The sequence below is a fragment of the Psammomys obesus genome, unplaced genomic scaffold (assembly GCF_907164565.1).
Source record: "Psammomys obesus unplaced genomic scaffold, mPsaObe1.curated_primary_1811, whole genome shotgun sequence".
NCBI lineage: Eukaryota > Metazoa > Chordata > Mammalia > Rodentia > Muridae > Psammomys > Psammomys obesus.
The window spans coordinates 2557600-2578796 of NW_026589732.1; the positions used below are offsets into that span (position 1 = coordinate 2557600).

Sequence of the window (21197 nt, forward strand, 5' to 3'; positions counted from 1 at the left end):
ACAAAATGACAAATATGTTAAAGATAATTTCAAACAGCTAATGCTCACATGGGGAGTTCTTGTAAGAAATAAAAAGTGAGCCAGGCTTGATGCTTGAGTAGTAATCACAGCTACTGAGGAGGCTGAGGCAGGATGATTGCAAGTTCAAGGCCAGCCTGGGATACACAGTGAGTTCAAAGCTAGCTTGGGCAACTTAGTGAGACCCTGTCTCAGAATAAAACATATAAAAGGCCTGGGGATATAGCTCAGTGGTAGAGTGCTTGCATAGAGACCCTGGGTTCAACGACTCTTATCATGAAAATAAATAGGTAACAAATAATAAGCCGTTACAACAATTGGCAAAAATCAAGAGTTTAGCTTCATAGAAGACATGGTACAAAAGGCCAACAAATGTGTTTCTGGGCAGATTTTGGGATTGAACCAAAATGTGTTTTGGACAAGGATTTGGACAAGGTCCATTTCAGCTGGCTCCTGACAGCTTTGGAGCCCAAGCCCTGGTTTGGGAGTCTGAGCCTCTGGCCCTTCACCTTCTGTGCAGGCTTTCCCTCCTTCCAGGCAGGTACACAACCTTAAAGTGCTGGGCTGCACGGAGTTGGAAGATACTTGAATGCGACAGAATGGATGGGCTTACTACAAAATCCTCCTAATTCCTCAGTCAACTCCTCCAAGCCAGTTTGGGTCCTCTCTAGCTGGGTTTCCAGCCTTAGCTGGCAGGTGCTGAGTATTCAGAGCAAAAAGCACGCAGCTCTGGGAGGTGGCTCTGGTTTTCATAATGGCCACAGGTGTTCTGGTCTGTCTTTCGGTTTCACCCTTTCACACTTTGCCAGACGACAAAGACCTAATGACGACAGCTGATTCGCCTTTCTGAGGCTCTACAAGACAAGAGGGATTTGCTACAGAGGAGACTTGCATTTTCTTGTCTGTCTTTCCCTTGGGAAAGCAGAACTCTCAAAAACAGCCTCACAGCGATGATTCTGAAGGGTGGTTCAGGCTTACATCTGGGAAGGGGAACTTTTTTTCTTTTTTAAAGCTAGAGTAAAATTTAAAAAAGCATCCTAACCAAGATTATGTGAGATTAGAGTAAGGAATTTGTTGGTAACAGCTAGAGAATAGTGAGGAAGAAACCATATTCTATTATCTTCTTTAAAAATAAACACATTTCATTATAAAAAGCATGTAACGTGTAACATCATTACAGATTAATATGTCCCCAAGTGAAGGCTAAATAGAGCCTGTCACACAGTTCTGCTTCCTTTTCTAAGCCTTAGAGTTTCCGGAAAGACAGCCTCAGTTTCTCCATCTAAAAGATGACCAATTTTGAACCCATGATTACTGTGGATCTTTCTAGCATGATTGCCACTATGAATGCATCAATCAGACTCTCTGTCAAACTCAGCTGCACTCTTTTGGTGCACAAGGACATTTCCCCTGCCTGCCAGGGCAGGCCGAGGCCACCAAGAGGTTTGCCATAGCTGGCTCTTCCTTGCACGCCGTGCCTATGATATAGATGAGTAGACAGTGCCTAGCATTGCTTGGCCTTAAAGGGCCAGAGGATGTCAACAGGTAGAAACAAGGATTCAAGCAATCTGAGGTCACCAAAGAATAGCCATGTCAGAGGAACAGGTGACTGGGGTCTTTTACACTGATGTCACTGTGGGTCCCATGTCCCATGAGGGTGCTTCTGAGCTCAAGCCTTTCAGGGTGGACTCCATCAGCTGGCTCTTTTCTGTGGTGTCTAAGAGAGATGCCTGCACTCTTGCCTTTGAGGGCTCATTCCTGCCTATCTGTAGCATCCTCTCTAAGTGCTGTGGGAACCGTGTTGACACTACATGGATAAAGCAGCCTTTCAAGCTGCTACAGGAACACGTGAGCATTATTGGGGGAGGGGGTCGAACATTTGCCTGGGCTGTAAAGTCAGGACCCCTGGACCTTTCCCACAGTGTGCCCTTGACAGCACACATTTTTGCCTGGAATACGAACATTTTGGAGTCAGCTACACTATGGGGCTTTCCGAGTGAGGAGTCAGGGCATTCAGAGTCACTTGGATACTCCAGGACTCCTCCCCTTGGTGAGCCTCGGCTGTAAAAATCTGTAAAATGGGGGTCACACTAATTTCCTTAGCTGCTCAGAGTACTCTGAGTGGTAAGGGGAGAATCAGGAACCAGCTCCCCGACTCTGACCCATATGTTACAAAGGAAGAAAGTGGTAGCAGAGAAGGTGAGCGGCAGAGCCCCTGGCAACCGTGGCCAGAGGCCGGGGCAGATCGGAACATGCCATGTGAATCTCACCATCTTAAAGAGCGCTAGGCTTTAATCCACCTGACAGCTCCTTTTTAAAGACTGTATTCAGAATGGACGAGGTCTCAGGACAGTCTTCTTAGCCTCCAAAAGGAAGGCTAGAGTGTTTGAATTTTGCCATGGTCTCTTGTCCTAATCTCCCGGCCACCAGCTGCTGTGACAGCAGTGACCTCGACCACCCCTGTGCCTCTTACTCAGGAATGTAGGGAATTAGCGAGTGCATGAGGCCACTTGACCTTCTTCAGGGTGACATCGCATGGCTCTGGGGACAGGCTTGAGGGGGGAGTCCTTTTTATTGGCAAATGATTCTTACCTGGGTTGGGTAAACATTCTTTAAGCTACACATCACTCTCAGATGTTTGTCTCTCTGGCTTCATTCTCGTCAGGTTGGATAAAGCCAGAAAACAACTCCGGAGTCTTCCCACCCACGTTTACTATGACCCGGAATTAAAAACCTTCCCTTTTTTCCTATCACAAAAGCCAAAACAATAGAATATGCTCTTAAGGGCTGAGAGAAAGCCCAAAGCCTTACTCTAAGGCAAGCAAAGCTATGAGACACCCTACAGCCCTTCTCTCATACCTAGAACATCAAGGGGGGAAAAATCCTTATACACAATAAAACTGAGGCTTAGTGGGCAAAGCACTTGGTATGAAAGCAAAGGGACCTGAGTTTAAAAGCCCAGACCAAGTAAGAGCTCATGTGGCAGCCTGCACATCTGTAATCCTAACACTTGCACAGGAAATGGGAAGCACAGACAGGAGGAGAGGAGGCAGGCTGCAGGGTCAGCTAGCCTGGCAAAGCTAACACCCAACAACAGTGAGACCCTGCCTCAAACCAGGTGGAAGGCTGAGACCAACACCCAAACTTGTTCCCTCTCTTCCTACACACACACACACACACACACACACACACACACACACACACTCTTGTACACATCACACAAGCATGCGTGCACATCAATCATATGATTTTAAAAGTCAAAATAAAATAAAAAATAATGAAACTCAGCCAACATCAATGAGGTGGTTTGAGGCTGAAGCGGTGAGGAGGGAGAGGTCTCCTGTGCGTCCAGGGATGCTCCCAGATGGTCCCAGATGCAGCTACGTGTACTGACCTTCCTCCTCCAGTGACTCGGTCCAGATGACAGTGTACCAAAGGGATGGATATCAATTCGGGGCAGCTGCTAGCTTCTTCCACACAGTAGCAAAGCCAGCACGACCTGGTTACAGCCAGTGTCTGGCTGCTCTCCATTGACTGCAAACAACGAGGCTCACTAAGATGAAAGTGCTGCAGCTGTTGGATTACGAAGCCTCGGGTCAGGATTTTTTAACCCCGGGAAAAAATTCCTGCCAGCTCCCTTCTAATTCTTGCAGTAATAGCCGCTGAGAAAGCATTCTCCTCAGGGTGTGTGGCATGAACTTATTATACTGCCTTCTCTTTCTTTCTGTTGTTTTGATTTGGGTTGGCTTTGGGTTCTGGGACAGGCCTTGAACTCTAAGTATCTCAGGATGGCTTCGAACCCTGTGTGTCGCCCAGGCTAATCTCAAAAGCACACTGTTCCTGCCTCAACTTCTGAGGGCCGTGTGTCCCGCAGCCTGCCCGCCTCTTCTGAAGTACTCTGTAAGAGAAGAAGAAATGCATCAACTTCATTCCAAGGCACAGCACAGTCAGTATTAAGAAAGGACAACATCAAATTGAAATGACCAGAGAGCTTCAAGGAGAAGACAGAGCTGGGTCGGGAAGGCTGTGAGAGGTGGAGAAAAGGTAAGACACCTCAGTTCGAAGAAACATGGAAACATAAGCATTGTGGGACAGGGAAGGAGGGAGAAAAGAGCACTTGGCTGTGTCACACCCTGGGGACCTATGGTGCCAGGGTGTGAAAGGTGGTCTTCATTGTGGAAGTGTTGAAGATTCTTGAAAGCATCTTAGCAGGAAGTGATGTCATCAGAGAGAATGATGTCATCAGGGAGAGTGGAACCCTAAGGGTTGTGCCACATTGTGAGAGAAGAGAGACAGGACTTTTAAAAAGAACTCCTGGTGTGTGGGGGACAGTGGACCACAGCTAGGTTTGGAAGGCAGATTGTAGAATTTGTAGGTGGTCGAGGGATTTTAGGGGAGGCGAAGTAGGGGACTGGAGGGAAAAGTCATCTCTGGCCTTAGCCGTGGCTCTGAGAGCTGGCCATGGGGGAGCAGAGTCTGTGCCTTCACTGCGATGTTGATTTCAGAATTACAACCACTGGGGGAGGACATCGCAGCTCCCAAGACCAACCAGTCTGCTTAGGGGTTCCATCCATTCCATCTACTCACAGGGGCTTCAGGACAACCTTTGGCTTGTTTGAGACTCTTTCTCTGTAAAAACAAAGGGTAGATGGCAGTCGTCATTTATAGGGGTTTTGAGAGAAGATGAAAAGCACATTCAAAGCCCTTAGCCCAGCGCTGAGGCAGGACAGGTGTTCAGCTGAGAGGGCCAGCCAGAGGGGCCCCTTGCCTGAGCCCCGGGGGAGTGAACTATCCCTGTCTGGCTCCAGAAGCAGAGACAGTCCTCAGGCTGCACTTCCTGTGTACAGCCACGCCCTGTCCTGGCTTTGGGTCAGCGCTCTGCAGTCTCCTGAACTATTTGCTTTTCCTAGCTGATTGATGGGATCAAACTAGCATGCTCTTTATCACAAACACCCGCTTCCTCCAATGGGAAAGGGGCTCTTCTTTCCGTGCTTGCCGTTCTGCCTTCCAGCAGCTCTGATGCTCTTTTAGCTTCCTTGCTCTTCCTTTCCTTTCCTTCCTCCCTTCTTTCTTTCCTTTCTGATCCTTCTTTCCTTCCCTTCTTTCCCTTCCTGTCCTCCTTCTTTCCTCCCTTTCCTTCTTTCCTTCCTTCCTTATTTTTTCTATTATGTGTTCTTTTTTATTTATTTTATTGTTTATGTATATAAGTTGTGCAGCTGGCATCTATGTCTATGTGCCACATGAGTGCCTGGTTCCCATGGAAGTTAGCAGGGGACCTTAGATCTCATGGAATGGAGTTTTAGACAGATGTGAGATGCCGTGTGGGTGCTGGGAATTGAACCTGGATCCTCTGCAAGAATAGCTGAGTCATCTCTCCAGCCCTCTATCTTTCTCTTCCAGGATGCACTCAGCCTGCTGAGCTTGCAGCCCATGGCTGTGCCTGTTTCTGGGACATGATGGCAAGGCCAGGGCTGTTCCCCACTCTTTCCTACCTGGGTCAGGGAAATGCCAGTTTCTTCTGAACCTAAAAGTCCAGCCACCCATGTTGTCCTTATGGAGAAATGTAGGTATAGGTCACGCGTAACAGCCCACACCATCCTCTGATGACATTACATATATGTATAACATTTAACTTTTTATCTAGAAATAATTTCAGGCTTATAAAAAAGACTAGAACATGAACTTCCCTGTGCCCTTTGTTTAGTTTCACCGATTCCTACCACTTTTCCTTTCTTTCTCATTTTCTCTCTGTCATATCAAAACCACTTGAGCAACAAACATCCAGGGGTAAGCTCTAACATCTTGCCTCTTAAACCCTACATTCTTCAATGTCTTACACACACACACACACACACACACACCTGCATTATACAAATTAAATAGAAGGGCCAAAATCAAGAAAAGTAACAACTGGACCCATAAGATGTACAATCCCAGCACTCAGGAGGCAGAGGCGGTGTTCGAGGCCAGCCTGGGTTCCAGGCCAGCCTGGGCTGCTACGTCGAAAACCAAACCAAGCCAAACCAAACAAACAAAGAAAAGAAAAGAAAAAGTAAAGAAAAGAAAGAAAGAAATGGCTAGCAGACTGAAAGCAAGCTTTGGACCTATGAGGGGGAAAAATTCATATTGCTCTTTTTTTCTGTATACCCCAAATGTTATGAAAATATATTTTTATAATGGTGAATGTGACTTAAGACGGTTTTCCTTTTTTATCAGAACAGTGGAATGGATTGTCTCTATGCTCCCCTGAGAAGGGGCTAATTATCTCTTCCTGCACCAACAAGCAACAAGACTCAGATGAAGCCATGCACGTGGAAATGGTTTCAGCTTTACACCCAGAGGCGATTGTTCTGTTATTATTGTTTTTTAATGTTTGTCTTGTTTGTTTGTTTTGTGTGGGGGACATGCTTGTGTGTGGGTGTGTCTGTGCCCTGATGCACAGAGGACAACTTGCAGGAGTGGGGTCTCCTCTTCCATCACGTGGGTCCCTGGGACTGAATTCAGATCCTCAGGTTTGGTGGCCATCTTGATGACCCATAAATGCTTCTCTCAAAGAGCTCTCTCAAGAGCTGAAGACATGGATATTTCATGTTTGGTTGGTAGTCCAGGCTGGCCTCAACCTCTCTACATAGCTGAGAATGACTTTGAACTTCTGATCCCCTGCCTCCAACTCCAGAGTACTGGGGCTGCGGTGTGCTCTGCCACACCCAGCTTAGGTTTCTTTCTTTCTTTCTTTCTTTCTTTCTTTCTTTCTTCCTTCCTTCCTTCCTTCCTTCCTTCCTTCCTTCCTTCCTTCCTTCCTTTCTTTCTTTCTTTCTTTCTTTCTTTCTTTCTTTCTTTCTTTCTTGTGAGTGGCTGGTTGGGATAACTTTTGGCTCTGAGCAGACATGTCCCCAGGGGGCCTGAGCAAGCCCACATGCAGTTCACCTCACAGTAAGGCTGGTGCCCTCCACAGCTGCATGCTGAGTCCAGCTTCCTCAAAGTTACCTGTGAGCAGGAGTTTTGTAAGACTGGCCTACTGGGGAGTACTCCCAAGAACCTGGAGGTGGGTGATAGGGTGGGGAAGGTAAGGAGGCCCTCAGAACTACCTTAGCAAACCTCTCAGCCCCTCAGGAGCAACTGGGCAAGTCCCACCAGGGAGCTCTATGGAAGTCACATTCTTAGGTTGTCCGTGTCAAGAACAGGGATGTGGGGACTGCTCATCAGTCATCGGAGGGACCTGAAGAATCTCCCGGGTTCTTCAGCATCAGCACCCCTGTGCCCCAGCAGTCCTACGCTCTGTCCTCTGTAAAGGCAGGTATGGCTGCAGGCAAGAACCCCAATGCTAAGGAACCAGAAGGGACTTGGGTAAGCCGTGACATTAGCCTGAAGAAGGGATTAATTCTTAAGGCTAAAGTAAAGTGAGACCTAGTGTCAACATAGAACAGGCCTCTGCCAAGCACCATGGCTAGGCACATGAGGGCTGTGCCAACAGAGGAGTTCAATGAGCTACACAGGCTCACACCAGTGCCAGAGCCAGTTTTCATCCTGGTCTTTCTGACATGTGACACTAGGTACCTTGTCTATGAGGGCCACCCACGAGGAATTCTTCAAGGACCATAGCATTCAACCGATCCCATCTGTCCTCAGAAATCTCAGAGGCCTCTGGGTGCCACCAGAATGGCAATGATGGTCCCTTCTTCTTGAATTTGCCCGTAGCAAGGCGTGCAGATAGGCTGACTCATGGCCTTGTGAACTCTTACTGAGGAACACCTATGTCTCAGATGCAGGGTGGCCCAGCTACTGGCTACAAGGGCGGTCTGAGTGATGTGAGGAGAGTCCCTTAGATAAACAGGTACCATCCCAGACAAAAAGCCCTGTGAGCTCATCCGCTCAATGCTCCTTTATTGTTCATAGGGAGATTTCCCCATATCCTGCATTTTGAACATGAGCAAACATGTGAAGGAGCCAAACACAGGCGCCCGAGTCACGCCAACCTCACATGCAGCTTGGCGAGTCCCAAGCCCATGGCTGTAAAGATGTCCACATCCTCACCAGTAATGCTGTCCTGCCATGCCTGTCCCTGGGGGTCAGTGTGCATCTAAAGGGCGTGGCACGGGGGTCAGGTTTGATGCAGCTGTAAGGATGTTATTGTCATCTACGTTTGTGCACAGTTTTAATAAAGCCAAAAGTAGCCACCTTTGTTTCTTAGGATGGTTGATCCAGCGCCTTGGGACACTCAAAGTTCAGCCAAGTGCTGAACGGTATAAGGCTGCTGGGAAGCTGCACAGCACACCATGAGCCCACGCAATGAAGCAGCCAGGCTATAATGCCCGGTGTGCGTGCACGTGCGTGCATGTGTGTGTGTGTGTGTGTGTGTGTGTGTGTGTGTCAGTGTTGGGAGGTCAACATGGAAGTAAGGGTGTAGGGAAGTGTGGGTGTGTATGGGAGTAGGGGGGGTAAGGGAGTGGGGGGGTGTGTCCTAGGCCACCTAACAAGCTGAGTGATCGGTTCTGTCTTCTCAGAGTGGAAGCAAAGACTCAGAAGTTGCCCTACTATCCCAGCAAAAAGAGGTATTTAACAAACAGGCAGGAAAAGCCCTCCAAAGAGTAACTGTGGCTGCTGTACTGACTCAAAGCCACAGCCCAAAGTCTTCAAGGGCCTGACCATTCCAGGGGCTCCTGGGGCTGGTGGTGTCTGCTTAAGCGGACACACAGGAGAAAAAAATTGACAGCAAAATGTCCAACTGCTCTAGTCACTGGGACAAAACCATAGAATAACAATGCAACAATGCCATTTAAATTCTTACCCATTTTCTGAATTGAAAACACTGATGGCAATGACACGGCACCAGTCATTTTGGTTTTTTTTTGTTTTGTTTTGTTTTGTTTTTTTTAAAAAAACAAAAAAGGTATGTGCCAAAGAGAAAACACAGCGAATTTAGGTTAGCCAGTGTAGACATCATCTATCATTAAAAAAAAAAAAGGGAATGTGAGAAGTCAAGAGTTGTAGAGAAGGCCAATGCAAGCGCCTACATCCACGCATCTAAGAAAGAGAGAGTAGAGAGAGCAGCCGAGTGCTGACCTATGTATGACCTTAGCACTTTGATGATGCGGAAACTGAGATGAACGGCTGTCATCACGGCTGCGAATCTGTCCCTGCCCGGAGGACGAGGTCATGAAGATGCTTGGGTCCAGAGTGGAGAGGACTGCTCCAAGACACGGCTTCAGCACACACCTCTACAAGGGAATCTACTGGGCGCAGCGAGCCCTCACAGACATGGGGGGAGCTGTAGTCACTGGCCGAAGTGAACGAGGCGAGGTTGTGAGCGTAGAAAGGCAACGCTGGGTTTTCAGTGCTTAGAGAAACGGGGCTCAGTGAGAGGAGAGATGTCTACACAGGCCTGAAAACCTGAGCTGGATCCCTGGATCCCACAAGTGGCAGGAGAGAAGCCAGTTCAGAGAACAGACCTGTAACCTCACTTCATGCACTGTGGGATGCATGAGTGTTAGCGTGTGCACGCGCGCACGCACTCACACACACACACACACACACACACACACACACACACTCGCTCTAAATGAGTACATGAAAAATTAATAAACAAAAGTGTGATCCTAGGCTACTGAGTGAGTTTGAGACCAGCCTGGGCTACATGAGACCCTGTTTTAACAATAATGACAACAACAACCACATTTACAACTCATTAGGCACTATTTGAAACTCTGGCACTACTGGCAGGTCTGAATACCTTCAGGCCTCTGCTCTTGACACTCATGCCTCTCGCCTCTGCACAGAGGGAAGATTACAGAATGGCACACTCCTGTGTGTCTCTCCCTCTGTGCTCAGTGATATGGCGGCCATTTCGGCCACGAGTTCCATGTACCACAACCTGACTTACTATTTCATTATTCGTGTGTGGTCTAGACTCTGCACACCGGAAAGGGACAGAAAATATTCATAATGCAGATGAAAGTGAAAGGTCTCAAGCTAGGTGTAATCACAGTTTCTTGGAAGGCTGAGGCATGAGGATCAGTTGAGCCTCAGAGTTCAAGTCCAGCCTTCCCTCTCCATCCCCCCTCCTCTCTGCTGTGTGTGTGTGTGTGTGTGTGTGTGTGTGTGTGTGTATTTGAGACACAGTTTCACACTGTACCTAGCTCAGAATTCACAGCAATCCTCTTGCCTTGACCTCCTCTATGCATGGATTACAGGCATGGGCCTGACATGCAAGATACCATTTCTTAAGGGAAAAAAAAAAAATTGTGATGTTTATAGCTTTTAAAACTGCAAATATCATAGATGACGAACTTGGAGCGTTTAAAACCATTATCTGATTAAGCAAAACCTTATTTCCTTCCCTGATGCCTGAGTGAGGCTCCGTCACACGTGGCCCTGATCTCCCTTCCATCTCACTGAGTATAAATGAAAACGTCAGTCATCACCCATGAGCAACCGTGGCAGGAGGGTCTCCCTTACCTGATCTGATAGCACATGCTCAGAGGCAAGTGTGTTAACATCAATGTTGGCAACAGAAGCTCAAAACTGGACAGTGGCTTTATGAGGGGAGAGCACTGAAGTTCAAAGGTGTGTGGAAATACAGTGAAGAGCATTTCACAGCTTTTATGCTTTGTAGGCTACACACTCATTTCAGGACTCATAATAAAGCTATCCACAGAGTGCACGCATGCAGCTCTGAGAGGACAGCTAGTAAACAGTAGCCACACATTCCTATAAGCATGAGGTAGGAAGAGGGAGGACAGGAAAAGACAGGGCCAGAGCAGCTAGAGGAAGGAGCAGTGCTGGTTTGAAAATAGGATTCACAGCAGAGTGAGACAGTGGGGGCGGAGGTGGCCACTGTCTCCTGGGGCCTCATCCACGACCCAGTTCCTCAAGCCCTGTACCCTGGCCCACATAGCTCTGGGAGGCAGGAGTTCCTGGGTGTGGTGCTCTCTCGACCTCCCACTGAGTAAGCCTGCTGGAGGCTTGAGCTGAGCCTGGCCACTCTTGAGGCTCTTAGAGAGAGACCCGGCTCCTCCAAAGCATCCCTGAAGTGGACGGAGGCCTGATGCCAGCCTTCTCCAGATGACAGCCCATGAGGAGGAAGCTAGGGCAGGGAAGAAAGGTCCAGACAGGCTGGCTGGCTCTAACGATCTCCCAAGTCCCACACAACCTGTTTGTCATGGCCTTCACTACGACCCGGGATGCTAGTGAGACTGGAAGCCTCAAGATGCCCTCGCTCTTCCCTGAAGGATGTCCTGACCTTTCATACCCCACCCACTTCCACCGCTGCCCCACTGTGACTGTAAATCAGCAAGACAGTGGTTGGGTTTCTCCTTCAACCTGACCTTGTCGTTGCTGGCGCTGGCTGTCATTATTCCCATATCCTAAGGGTTGTCTGGCTTGTGGTTTCTCAAGGAACTGGTTCTGTTTGGCTGATCTGTGCTGCTTTGGTTTGCTGCTAGGGGTTTTTGCTGTTGTTAGCTTGCTGCAGTCCTGGGCCTTGTGCATGCTAGGCAACAGCTCCACTGTTGCGCCCTAGCCCCAGCCTGGGATTTGGCTGCTCCGTTCTGGTGTTTGTACCACTGACTTCATCTCTTGCTTCCCCTGCGTCTGTTTTTGTTATTTTCATGAGCTTCTTGGACTGAAATTTTAGCTGGTCTCCCTCCTCACATTGTTTCGTTTTTAGAAAGCCCATGCTAAGCTGGGACTCACTGTGTAGCCCAAGCTGGCCTCAGTGTGAGGATTCTGAGATTGCATCTTCATGTCACTCTTAAGAGTGAGGACAAATAAAACTAGAAATGTCCCCCTAAGCACCACTTGGGCAACATCCAACAAATTTGCTATCCACGCACTCCACAAATCCTATTTCTAGTCTTATTGGAGTATGATTGACAAGTAAACTTTTATACATGTAGGCCTTGACATATGGATGCATTTTGAAATGACCTGCGAAGTCAAGCTGATTAATACTTTCACAAACATTGTGTGTGTGCATACGTGTGTGTGTAGTATGTGGTGTGTGTGTGTTTGCGTGTGCACACGTGTGTATGTGTAGTATATGGTATGTGTGTGTGTGTGCGCGCGCGTGCGTGCGTGCATGTGTGTGTGTGTGTGTGTGTGTGTGTGTGTGTGGTGAGAACACGAGGTAAATTCTACTTTTAGAACACACCATCACTGATACCACCATGACCAACATTTAATCTCCAGTTTGTCCTCCCCACCTCTCAGCTCCTGTGAACCCGGATTCACTCTGACTGGGAGTTTGCCCTGTTAGAGACCCCCCCCCCCCCGTGGCGAGGTCATTTGGTTCGGCAAGCAGCTGAGACTTACTGTGTGCCGGGGACGAATGGCGCTCTCGTTCGGTTCTAGTTAGTGTACTATCCACCGAGAGGCTGTTCCCTCCCGGGTGTGTTCCTGTGGCCAGGTGCACGGGATTCGGGGCAGAGCACCACTCCCCGGATCCATTGCTTGGTTGTCTGGTCAGTGGCTGTGGGCTGATGTCAATGTTTTAGAATTCTCCGAGACTTCCACTGCTTACTTTTTTTTTCTTTCTTTCTTTTTTTTTTTTTTTTAAAAAGAGCCTTGAAGTATAATACCGACATAGTAAGGTGTACTTAGCACGTGTATAGCTTGACGGGTTTTCGCCACTGCAGGAACCCGCATTTGCACCATACAGTCCGCACAACGTTCCCACACCACAGAAATCAACACTCCCAAAGCAACCATTTTGATTAGTTTTCCCATTTGTAACAGCTGGAAATTCCTTAAAGGGGGGAATCCTAGGATATTTCTTTTTTAGTGTCAAGATTCTCTCGCTCTACACTGTTTGAAAATTCATTCATACTTCTGCAAAAAAAAAGAAAAAAACCACAATGGCCTGTTTTATTTTCACTGACACCCAGAAGCCTACTGTACCAATGCATTGTAACTTCAAGGGCTGGAGAGATGGCTCAGCAGGTAAGGGTGCACACTGCCCTCCTGGAGGACCTGGCACTGGTCCCTCGCACCCGTGACTGGGGCCTCGCTAATGCTAGTAGCTCCGGATCCAGGGTGCCCAACATCCTGTTTGGCCTCTGCCGGTACACATGTGCCATAGACTCACAGACACAGACACACACGGACACACACACTTAAAATAAATCTCTGGGATCCGAAATGATGGCTCAGCAGTTAAGTGTGCGCACGGCTCTTACAGAGGAACCAAGCATAGTTCCCAGCACCCCCGTCAGACAGCTCACAGCCACGGGTAAGCCCAGCCTCTGAGGGTCGGACACCCTCTTCTGGCCTCGTTAGGCACCATGATTGTGTGCACATACCCAAATCCGTGAATAACAAAATGGTAAAAAACAATGTTTTAAGAACCAAATTCACTGTAGCTCAGTCATTCGCCATAACATTCCGTTTCAAGACACCTAGGTTGCCGAGCACTGGTGGCTGCTGGAAACAGTGTAGCCGCGAACATTTTGAAAATGTCTTCCAATGTGCACATATGCATTACAGGACATATTTGGGAATACTACCTTTTAAAGTTTAAAAATATATTTTTTTTTCTCTATCACTTTAAATCTTATTCGAATCCGGGCAAAACAACAAAATTCCGTACTTGTGTGAAGTGGTTTGGAGCTTTCGTATATAGTACAGTTGCCTAAAATGATCCCAAGCCCCGGACGCCCAGGCAGGGGCTCCTGAACTTTGCCTCCAGTCACTGAGCGTGTGTGTAAGAGTTGTGACTCAGAGGTAGAGTGCTCGGCTATGGTGTTTGTCACGCTGGGTTTGCTCCCCGGAACACTGTGGGAGACCACTGTGTCTCCTCAGGAAAAGAACGCAGGGGCCCCTGGATCAGAACTCCCAAGGTGATCCTGCTTCTCAGCAGGTGTGTGAACCTTTCCAGCTTCTGTGGAGGGTGAGTTACCGCATCCTGGCCCATCTAAGGGGAGTAGATAAAACTGAGTCTGTATCCCGGGCACCGCCTCCTCGCCTCTGCAGTCAAAAGCCACAGCAAAAACTGGGCAGGTTGCCCACGTTGTCCCCTTATTACCTGCTCATGTGAAAAATGAAAGCTAACGGGGGCAAGGACCCAAGGAGTCCACATCGGGGAAAAGCCACCTCACACACCAAGGGAAGAGGCCCTGCTTTCGGAAGGTGTTTGGTGCTAACCTCCTGGGAACACGGCACATGGAGAGAAGCCCTGAGCCATTACAGTATGAGCAAAGACCAGGAAATCAGCCCTGAGGTCAACAGCCCTGGGCCTTGGGTGCCTCATCACGAACACTGGAGCATAGCTGGTGTCAGGAATCACATTAATGTGTGTGAAGAGCCTGGTGGGTGCCAAAAAGATGCATGCGATTTGTATGTAGAAGGTCATGTTACCTGAAGTGCCAGACAGGCTGAACGGCAGCAGCGGACCTGCAGGTCTTAACTCCCAGTCCTCCTGGGAGCCATCCCACCAGATGCCCGTTTCCATGGCAGCTGCCCAGTCTGGGTCCTGAGTAGGACACCGGCTTTTCAGTTCCCGTCTCTAGGAGAAATCCGGACTGATTCCCATGCGAGAAGCACAGTTCAGAGGGCGAGGTGAGAGGTCAAGAGAAGAAACGGTGACGAGCTGAGGTCTGCAGTGGGCGGGCAGATGTGGGCAGAGCTAGCACACGGAAGAGGACCAGCCTAGCAGTTTACGGGAGGACCATTGCCTGGCTGGGACTAAGCCAAATGATGAGTGGTCCTAGAACCTGGCCACCATATCTCCATCCATTCTCTAATTTATCTCTTAGGAAGAGCTGGGTTCGTGCAGTGTCAATCACTGGAGAGGCCAGATGATCCTCAAGAACTCTGTATGAACTTGTAATCAGAAAGTAAATCAAACAGGCTCAGCAAACCCAGATCATCCCATCCTTTGTATGTCTCTCTGAGCTAATAATCCGTAAGAAAGACCCCTCCGGCAGAATCCACGTGAGTCTGTGCTCCTGAGTAGTGTTTACAGAGTGTGTTGCCCTCAGAATGACACCTGTATGGAAGGTCGAGGAAGCTGGTGAGAGCTTGCCTCCGACAGCATCTTGCTCTTGTCTTCTTCCCAGGACTGGCTTGTGCTTAGCACGTCCTTCCCAGGAGCCAGGAGGCCAGCGTTCCAGTCAGTCTGCATCAGACTTGCTCTGTGACCCGGGAGCTTCCCTGTCCCCATCTTGGTCTCATCATCCCTGTCCAAGAAATGAGAGCAGGAGGCTAATGATTTCCCAGGGCCCCTTCAGACCAGCCCTGGGCCCTTGCTCTCTGTGTAGGGAGCAGCAGGCCTGGGAGACGGGCATCGTTTTGTCTGTTGGACAGTTGGACCGTCAAAGCTCGGAGGAAAGAGGCAGAGCCGAGCCGGACAAGAAGCCACGGCCTACACCTTCCCAACACACACACCCCAGAAGCATGCGTGTGGTGCACACATGCGCACGCGCGCTCACGTGGCCCCAGAGCTGCCCTACACTCGTTCCCTGGATGCCACCCGCACGGACTTGTTGGCCGAGCCGGGCCCACAAAGAGGGGGAAGGAAGGAGGGGGCTCTGCACCTACATTTTTGTGCTGCTTACTGGTGTCAGCTGCTGAAACTAGGCTCCTGGCTGCTGTGTACTTAGCTAAGCCTGAGTGACTCCAAACACGGGCAGCCGGCGGAACGCTCCCCTCCACGCTGACAAGCTCCTCACAGCGGGAATTGGTTCTTGCAGGAGCACTCGGGGCTCCCCCCACACACAAAGACACACGCACGGGAAAACACACCTGCACACTCATGCACAGGTCGCCCCCCCTCAGGCTTCAGCTGCCCTTGCCTTCCCAGAGGATCCCGACAATCCAGGGACACGAAAGTTTGCTCTGCAACTGGTACGGTGCTGGGAAGGCTGAAATAATGCGCATCCAAGCAGCCCCTACAAACAGCAAAGACTAACACTGTCTCCCCTTTCTCAGGTGATCGTGTAAGCCACACAGACTTCCTTGAAGTGGCCAGTAGGGAAGTGTACTCTAACCCACAGATAAAAGGAACCAGAATACAGACTTGCTGATTTCAACCTCAAAACACCCATCGTGCCCCCCTTTGTCCCTCCCTAAGCCAGATCTGCCCAATGGCCATGGTTCCTGAAGAAGATGCTGCACTGAGGTGTCCACGAAGTCAGGTCAGCTATTTAGGAAGCTGAGGCAGGAGGACAGCCTGAGCCCAGGCACGTGAGGACAGCCTGGGCAACCCGTATCTGTACAATGTAAAATAAGACGATTGGGAAAGACTAGGAACCAATGCTGGGGCCGTGTCTCAACTGTGTGCCTGTGGGTTGCCTGGCTTGTTTCAGGCACGGCCCTCCGTAATTGCTCCTCGGCTTAGGTTCGTCATTTGTTATGAGAAGGGGGACAACAGTACCTCTTGCTAGGCAGCGTGAGTGCTTCCATCTTACAAACTGTTCGGCAAAGGTGAAGACTGCCTTTTCTTGGAAGCAGAGCAGGTGGCAGTCCAGGGAGGGGCGGCTGCGGCCCACAGGGGTATGGGCTGTCTCTTGTTGAATCCAAGCGCATACTCTCAGCCCCCAGCTTTGTCACAGCGCCCCCAAGGGGGTTTAATAAGCACGAAGTAGGTGGCTTTTGTACTGCTGTCACTGTGGCCTGAGCCTGGATACTGAGGCAGAGAGTTTAGAACCCTCAGTTGAAAGGGACTACACCAAGCGAAGAAAGGGAAGAACTGGGTCCCGGGAGAAGTGCTGGGTAAACCTAGGCCGGGTGCTTTACCGCTCTGGATTACGTGGGGATAAATCCATGCAGAATTCTCTTGATTTGGAGTGATAAAAAGCACATACTAGTTTAAGTAGACAAAGTATTTTATTAAGGAATCAAGAAGCTCAGGACCTGAGCTGGCCTTGGGAGGTCTGAGGTCAGGGACTCAGACAGCAGCAAGGCTGGCCTCTCTTCTCATCTCTGACAGCTCCTCCCGTCTGTCCTGCCACAGAGGTGGTCTGTGGGGTGAGCACGACGTCCGACAGCTCAACCACCGTGATTTTCCACCAGTGGGAAAGACAGTGCTCGGCCTTGTTTGTGTCACATGGTGTGTCTGGGACACTCTCAGTAACCCGGAGTCCCTTGATTGGCCAGCCTGGGTCAAATGCTTATCCCTGGTGGTGTTATGCTGGAAGAAACCGGAAGAGTCTGAAGCTGGGTTTCCTGTTCTGAGTGCGTGCCTATGTGCGTGCTTGCGTGCGTGCTCGAGGGAAAACAACTCTCTGCCCTAGGGCCTAGATGGCACAAAGCCACTGGCTCTCAGGATGCCTTTGGCATCATGTTTATTGTAAAACACGCTCTTTGTAGAGACAGCACAACTTAATACAGTTTAATGCTGACTAAATCCTGCTTCCTCAGCTGCTGTTGGCAGAGCTTACACTGTGTTCACAGTAGACAAGACTGGGGCATCCAGGCCGGCTCCCTGGAGGGACCTGCCACCCCCTCCACTCCTCTCCCCTACCATTCCCCATCTCCTCAACCTCAGCAAGACCCTGGCATCCATTTCCTCCACTGGTCCTGTCAAGGAGACAGGCGCATGTGTAGCTGAAGCAAAGAGCAACAGTGTTGGAAGGGACCTCTGGAACAGCCCAGCCCAAAAGATGGCAAGAATCCCATGAATCGCCTTCAGCCCCCTGCCTTTGCTACCTCTGCAGTAAACAAAGGGTTAAACAAGGAGAGGGGGGTGTAGCCCAGTGGTAGAGTACTTGTCTAAGATGCTCAGGCTTGGGGTTTAAATTCCCAGTTATGCCCATGCATGCGCACACACACACACCTGCAATGGAAGTTTTGGCTTCTTTGTGTGTCGTGAAAAAATGCTTTTGTTTTAATCCCAAGTGTGGATTTTTAGTTGTGCTGCAGTTTGTCTACACCAGTTAATTGTCACTTGCGGAGTGTGGCTTTTGCCAGCTGATGATGGCCTTCCACATGCTGCCCGGAGAGGGGCGTGCTCAGAATATAAATATGAGCCAAGAAAGACACTGTGTGGCTTTCCGTGTTGGCATGTGGCATTCAGCAGTTCCCAGAGACCAGAGACAGTGTGGTGGTTTGGAGCAGACAGACAGAAATGCTTCAGGGCACAGCAGCGGTGTGAAGGAGCCGGCTAGCTGTGTCTGTGGTTGACAGAAATTGGTATAGAGCCCTAAAAGAACCCTGTGACCCTAAGAAGCCTAGAGAAGCGGTTTGTGCCCCTCTCCCCACTAACGTTTTCTCTGTCCTACTTAAGGTTGGGGTTGGTGGAAGGGAGGTAGAGGCCTAAACACCCCAAATAAAGTAGAGTTTTTAAGAAGACCGCTACAAGTGGCTCTCCACTACACATGCCACACACGCACACACACACACACACACACACACACACACACACACACACACACACACACACATACACACACACACACACACATACACACACACATGCATACATGCTGAATGATCAAAGATTTGAATCCAGGCCTCCTGATGCCCAGGCCCATATTGTCTGCCATGTCATTTTGTTTCCTTTGAATGTAGAAATCTTATATCTTTCTAGACTTTAAGTCCTTTTTTTTTTTTTTTTTTTCTAAGAGTTGCTTCAGGGGCCGGGGACAGGGGCCTGGGGGCATGTCCATGGTTCCTGTGGAGTTCACAGGGCAATAAAGCAGGCAGGAGGAGGGGCTGGGAGGGCAGTTTATGGGTATCTGCATCCATCTCCTTTCACAATTCACAGTTTGGTTTCTACGGGGGGGGGGGGGGGGGGGCGGGGCAGGGTGGTTCCCATTCACATTTGATGGACGAGAGGGCTTCTGAGAGATTCCTTGATGCTCCGAAGCTGAGGGAAGACAGGAGACAGGTAACCTTCTGCTTCTCATCATCAGTGACTGCTGTGGGTGACCCCTTCTGCCTCTCCAGCTCTCTGTGGCAGACATGTCATGTCCTCAGCACCTGTCCTCTGCCTGGGGTATCTCCCCGAGAGCCATTCTCAGGACCCATCACCAGCAAGAAATTCACCCAGCCACACGCAAACACACACATAACATAATGTAGACTAAAACATGATTCCATAGAAGACCCAGAAATAAACTCACAAAGCATCAACTACCAAGTTTTCAACAAAGGTGTCAAAATTATAAAGTGAAAACAGATAGCCTCCTTAACAAATAGTCCTGGAAAAACAATGGATCTCCCCACATAGCTGAGAGCAGCTGTCTCACCTATCTCTGATCTTGCACAAAACTCACTTGAATGTGGGTCAAATACCACAATCTAAGGTCTGATCTTTTGAACTGGTTTGAGGTAAAACCCTTAAAGAGGTATATAAAGGCAAAAACTTTCTCAAAAGGACTTTACTAGGACAGGAAAGAAGCCCAAGAATTGGTCAGTGCGATCACATGCAGCTAAACACTTCCAGACAACAGTGAGAAGAGCAAAAAGAAAGTCTGCAGAAGGAGGGAACGCCACGAGAACACACTAGGCAAGTGGCTAATATCTCAAACTCATAACAGATGAAAAAGATTAAGTACCAATAAACAATACATGGGATGATTACTGACTACATGGTTCTCAGGAGAAGAAATGCAGTTGGCCAGCACATGCTTGAAAAGGTGTTAAACACCCTTAGCCATCAAGGAAACCCAAACTCCTTTGAGATTCCAGCTCAGCCCGAGAACAGCCCGTCAAGGAAACCACAGGCCTGCAGTGGCATGAAAAGCCACAGCTACTACCGTGATGCTGTGTGCTGCTTGGGCTCTGCGGCCTCGGAGCTGGGCACCTGGGACCTACCAGACACAGATGAGACTCATCCGCCGGAGCGCTTCACTGCTGTCCCGGGAGCTCATCCCCATGAGGGCAGAACCCCTCCAAAAGAAGAAGAAGGCAGACCCCAGAAAGGACCAAGCAGCAAAGGACCATTTGAAAAAGATATCCAAAAAACTGGGAAAAAGACATCCAAAAACTGGGAAAAGCCACCCAAGAACTAATTCAGTTGAAGATTTTATTATCCCTGTGAGGCTCTTGGATAAATCAAGACAGCGACCTCAGGAAGAGCATTCTTCTGAGGAGAGCTCTTCTGCTGAAGAGGTGGGCACTGTCTCAGCAGCAGGAGCTGGAGAGGGACTCTGTCAAAGCCACACTGGAAGCCCAGCAGGAAGGCCTGGGGGAGCTGAAGCTTGATTCTGCAGAGCTCTGTGCTGAGGCCATGAACTGGGACCCTAGCCTGGTCCCCTATGAGAAAGAAAAGCCACATTACACGTCGCCTGTCTCGAACTACCATGCCCCTGAAGGCAGGTAGAGTGACGTCACCAAGGTGTACACACAAGTAGAATTCAAAAGATTCAAGAACTGTGTCCTCAGAACATGCCGGCCCTGGGGGTCAGGACGAGCAAGCTGAAGTCTGCTTTCCCCAGATGAGACATCCTGGTAACAAATAAAGCAAAATTAAAAAAAAAAAAAATTAAAGAAAGAAAACCCCAAAATGCTGGTGATGCTGTGGGGAAAGGAAGCCCTTATACACTGCTGGTGGGAATGCAAGGCGCTGCAATCATGGTGGAAATCAGGGTGGAGGGTCCTCAAAACTAAAACCAGAACAAACAGATGCCCCGTCACTCCACTCCATTCCCAGAGGCCTGTCAGCCCACGCCTCTCAGTACGCACGCGGGTACATTCGTGTTTATTCCTTCACTAATCAGAACCGCTAAGAAACAGAATCAGTCTGGATGCCGGCCTCAGACGAATGGGTAAACAAGACTGTGTTCCACATACACGGTGGAATTCTATTCAGCCACTTCCGTCACCCCACAGGCAGCTTCTAACAGCCCCGCAGGGCACTGTCCGCAGCATACCTCGGCGTAATCAAGGCGGGTGTCAAAGCCAAGGTTGGTAGAGGCTGCCCCAAGGTCACGGGCCCGAAAGTGGCAGGGCCCTGCTCACAAGGGTCCAGGAACAGGTCTCGCAGTTTGCTTTTGACGACAAGTACCTTGTGTTTTTCTACAAGAATTCCCCACGGGTCTGTTTTAGCCTCTGCAAATACCCTGCGCCTTTGTGAGAAGGATCCCCGCTACCTCCCTGGAGCTGGTGGCTGAGAGATGTCTTACCATGTTTCACGCTCTGCCTAGGACAGGCCACGGCCCACACTTGGTCTTGTAAGTCATGTCTCAAGCTAGATGAGAGCAGTCACGGAAGGGGCAAGAGCTGCAGACAGGAGCCCAGACTCA

General features: G+C 49.5%; 1 pseudogene; it reads left to right on the forward strand.

Annotated features, from left to right (window-relative positions):
- The first annotated feature begins 19707 nt into the window (after nucleotides 1-19707).
- On the forward strand, nucleotides 19708-20374 carry LOC129675245 (39S ribosomal protein L40, mitochondrial-like; annotated as a pseudogene).
- The last annotated feature ends 823 nt before the right edge of the window (nucleotides 20375-21197 follow it).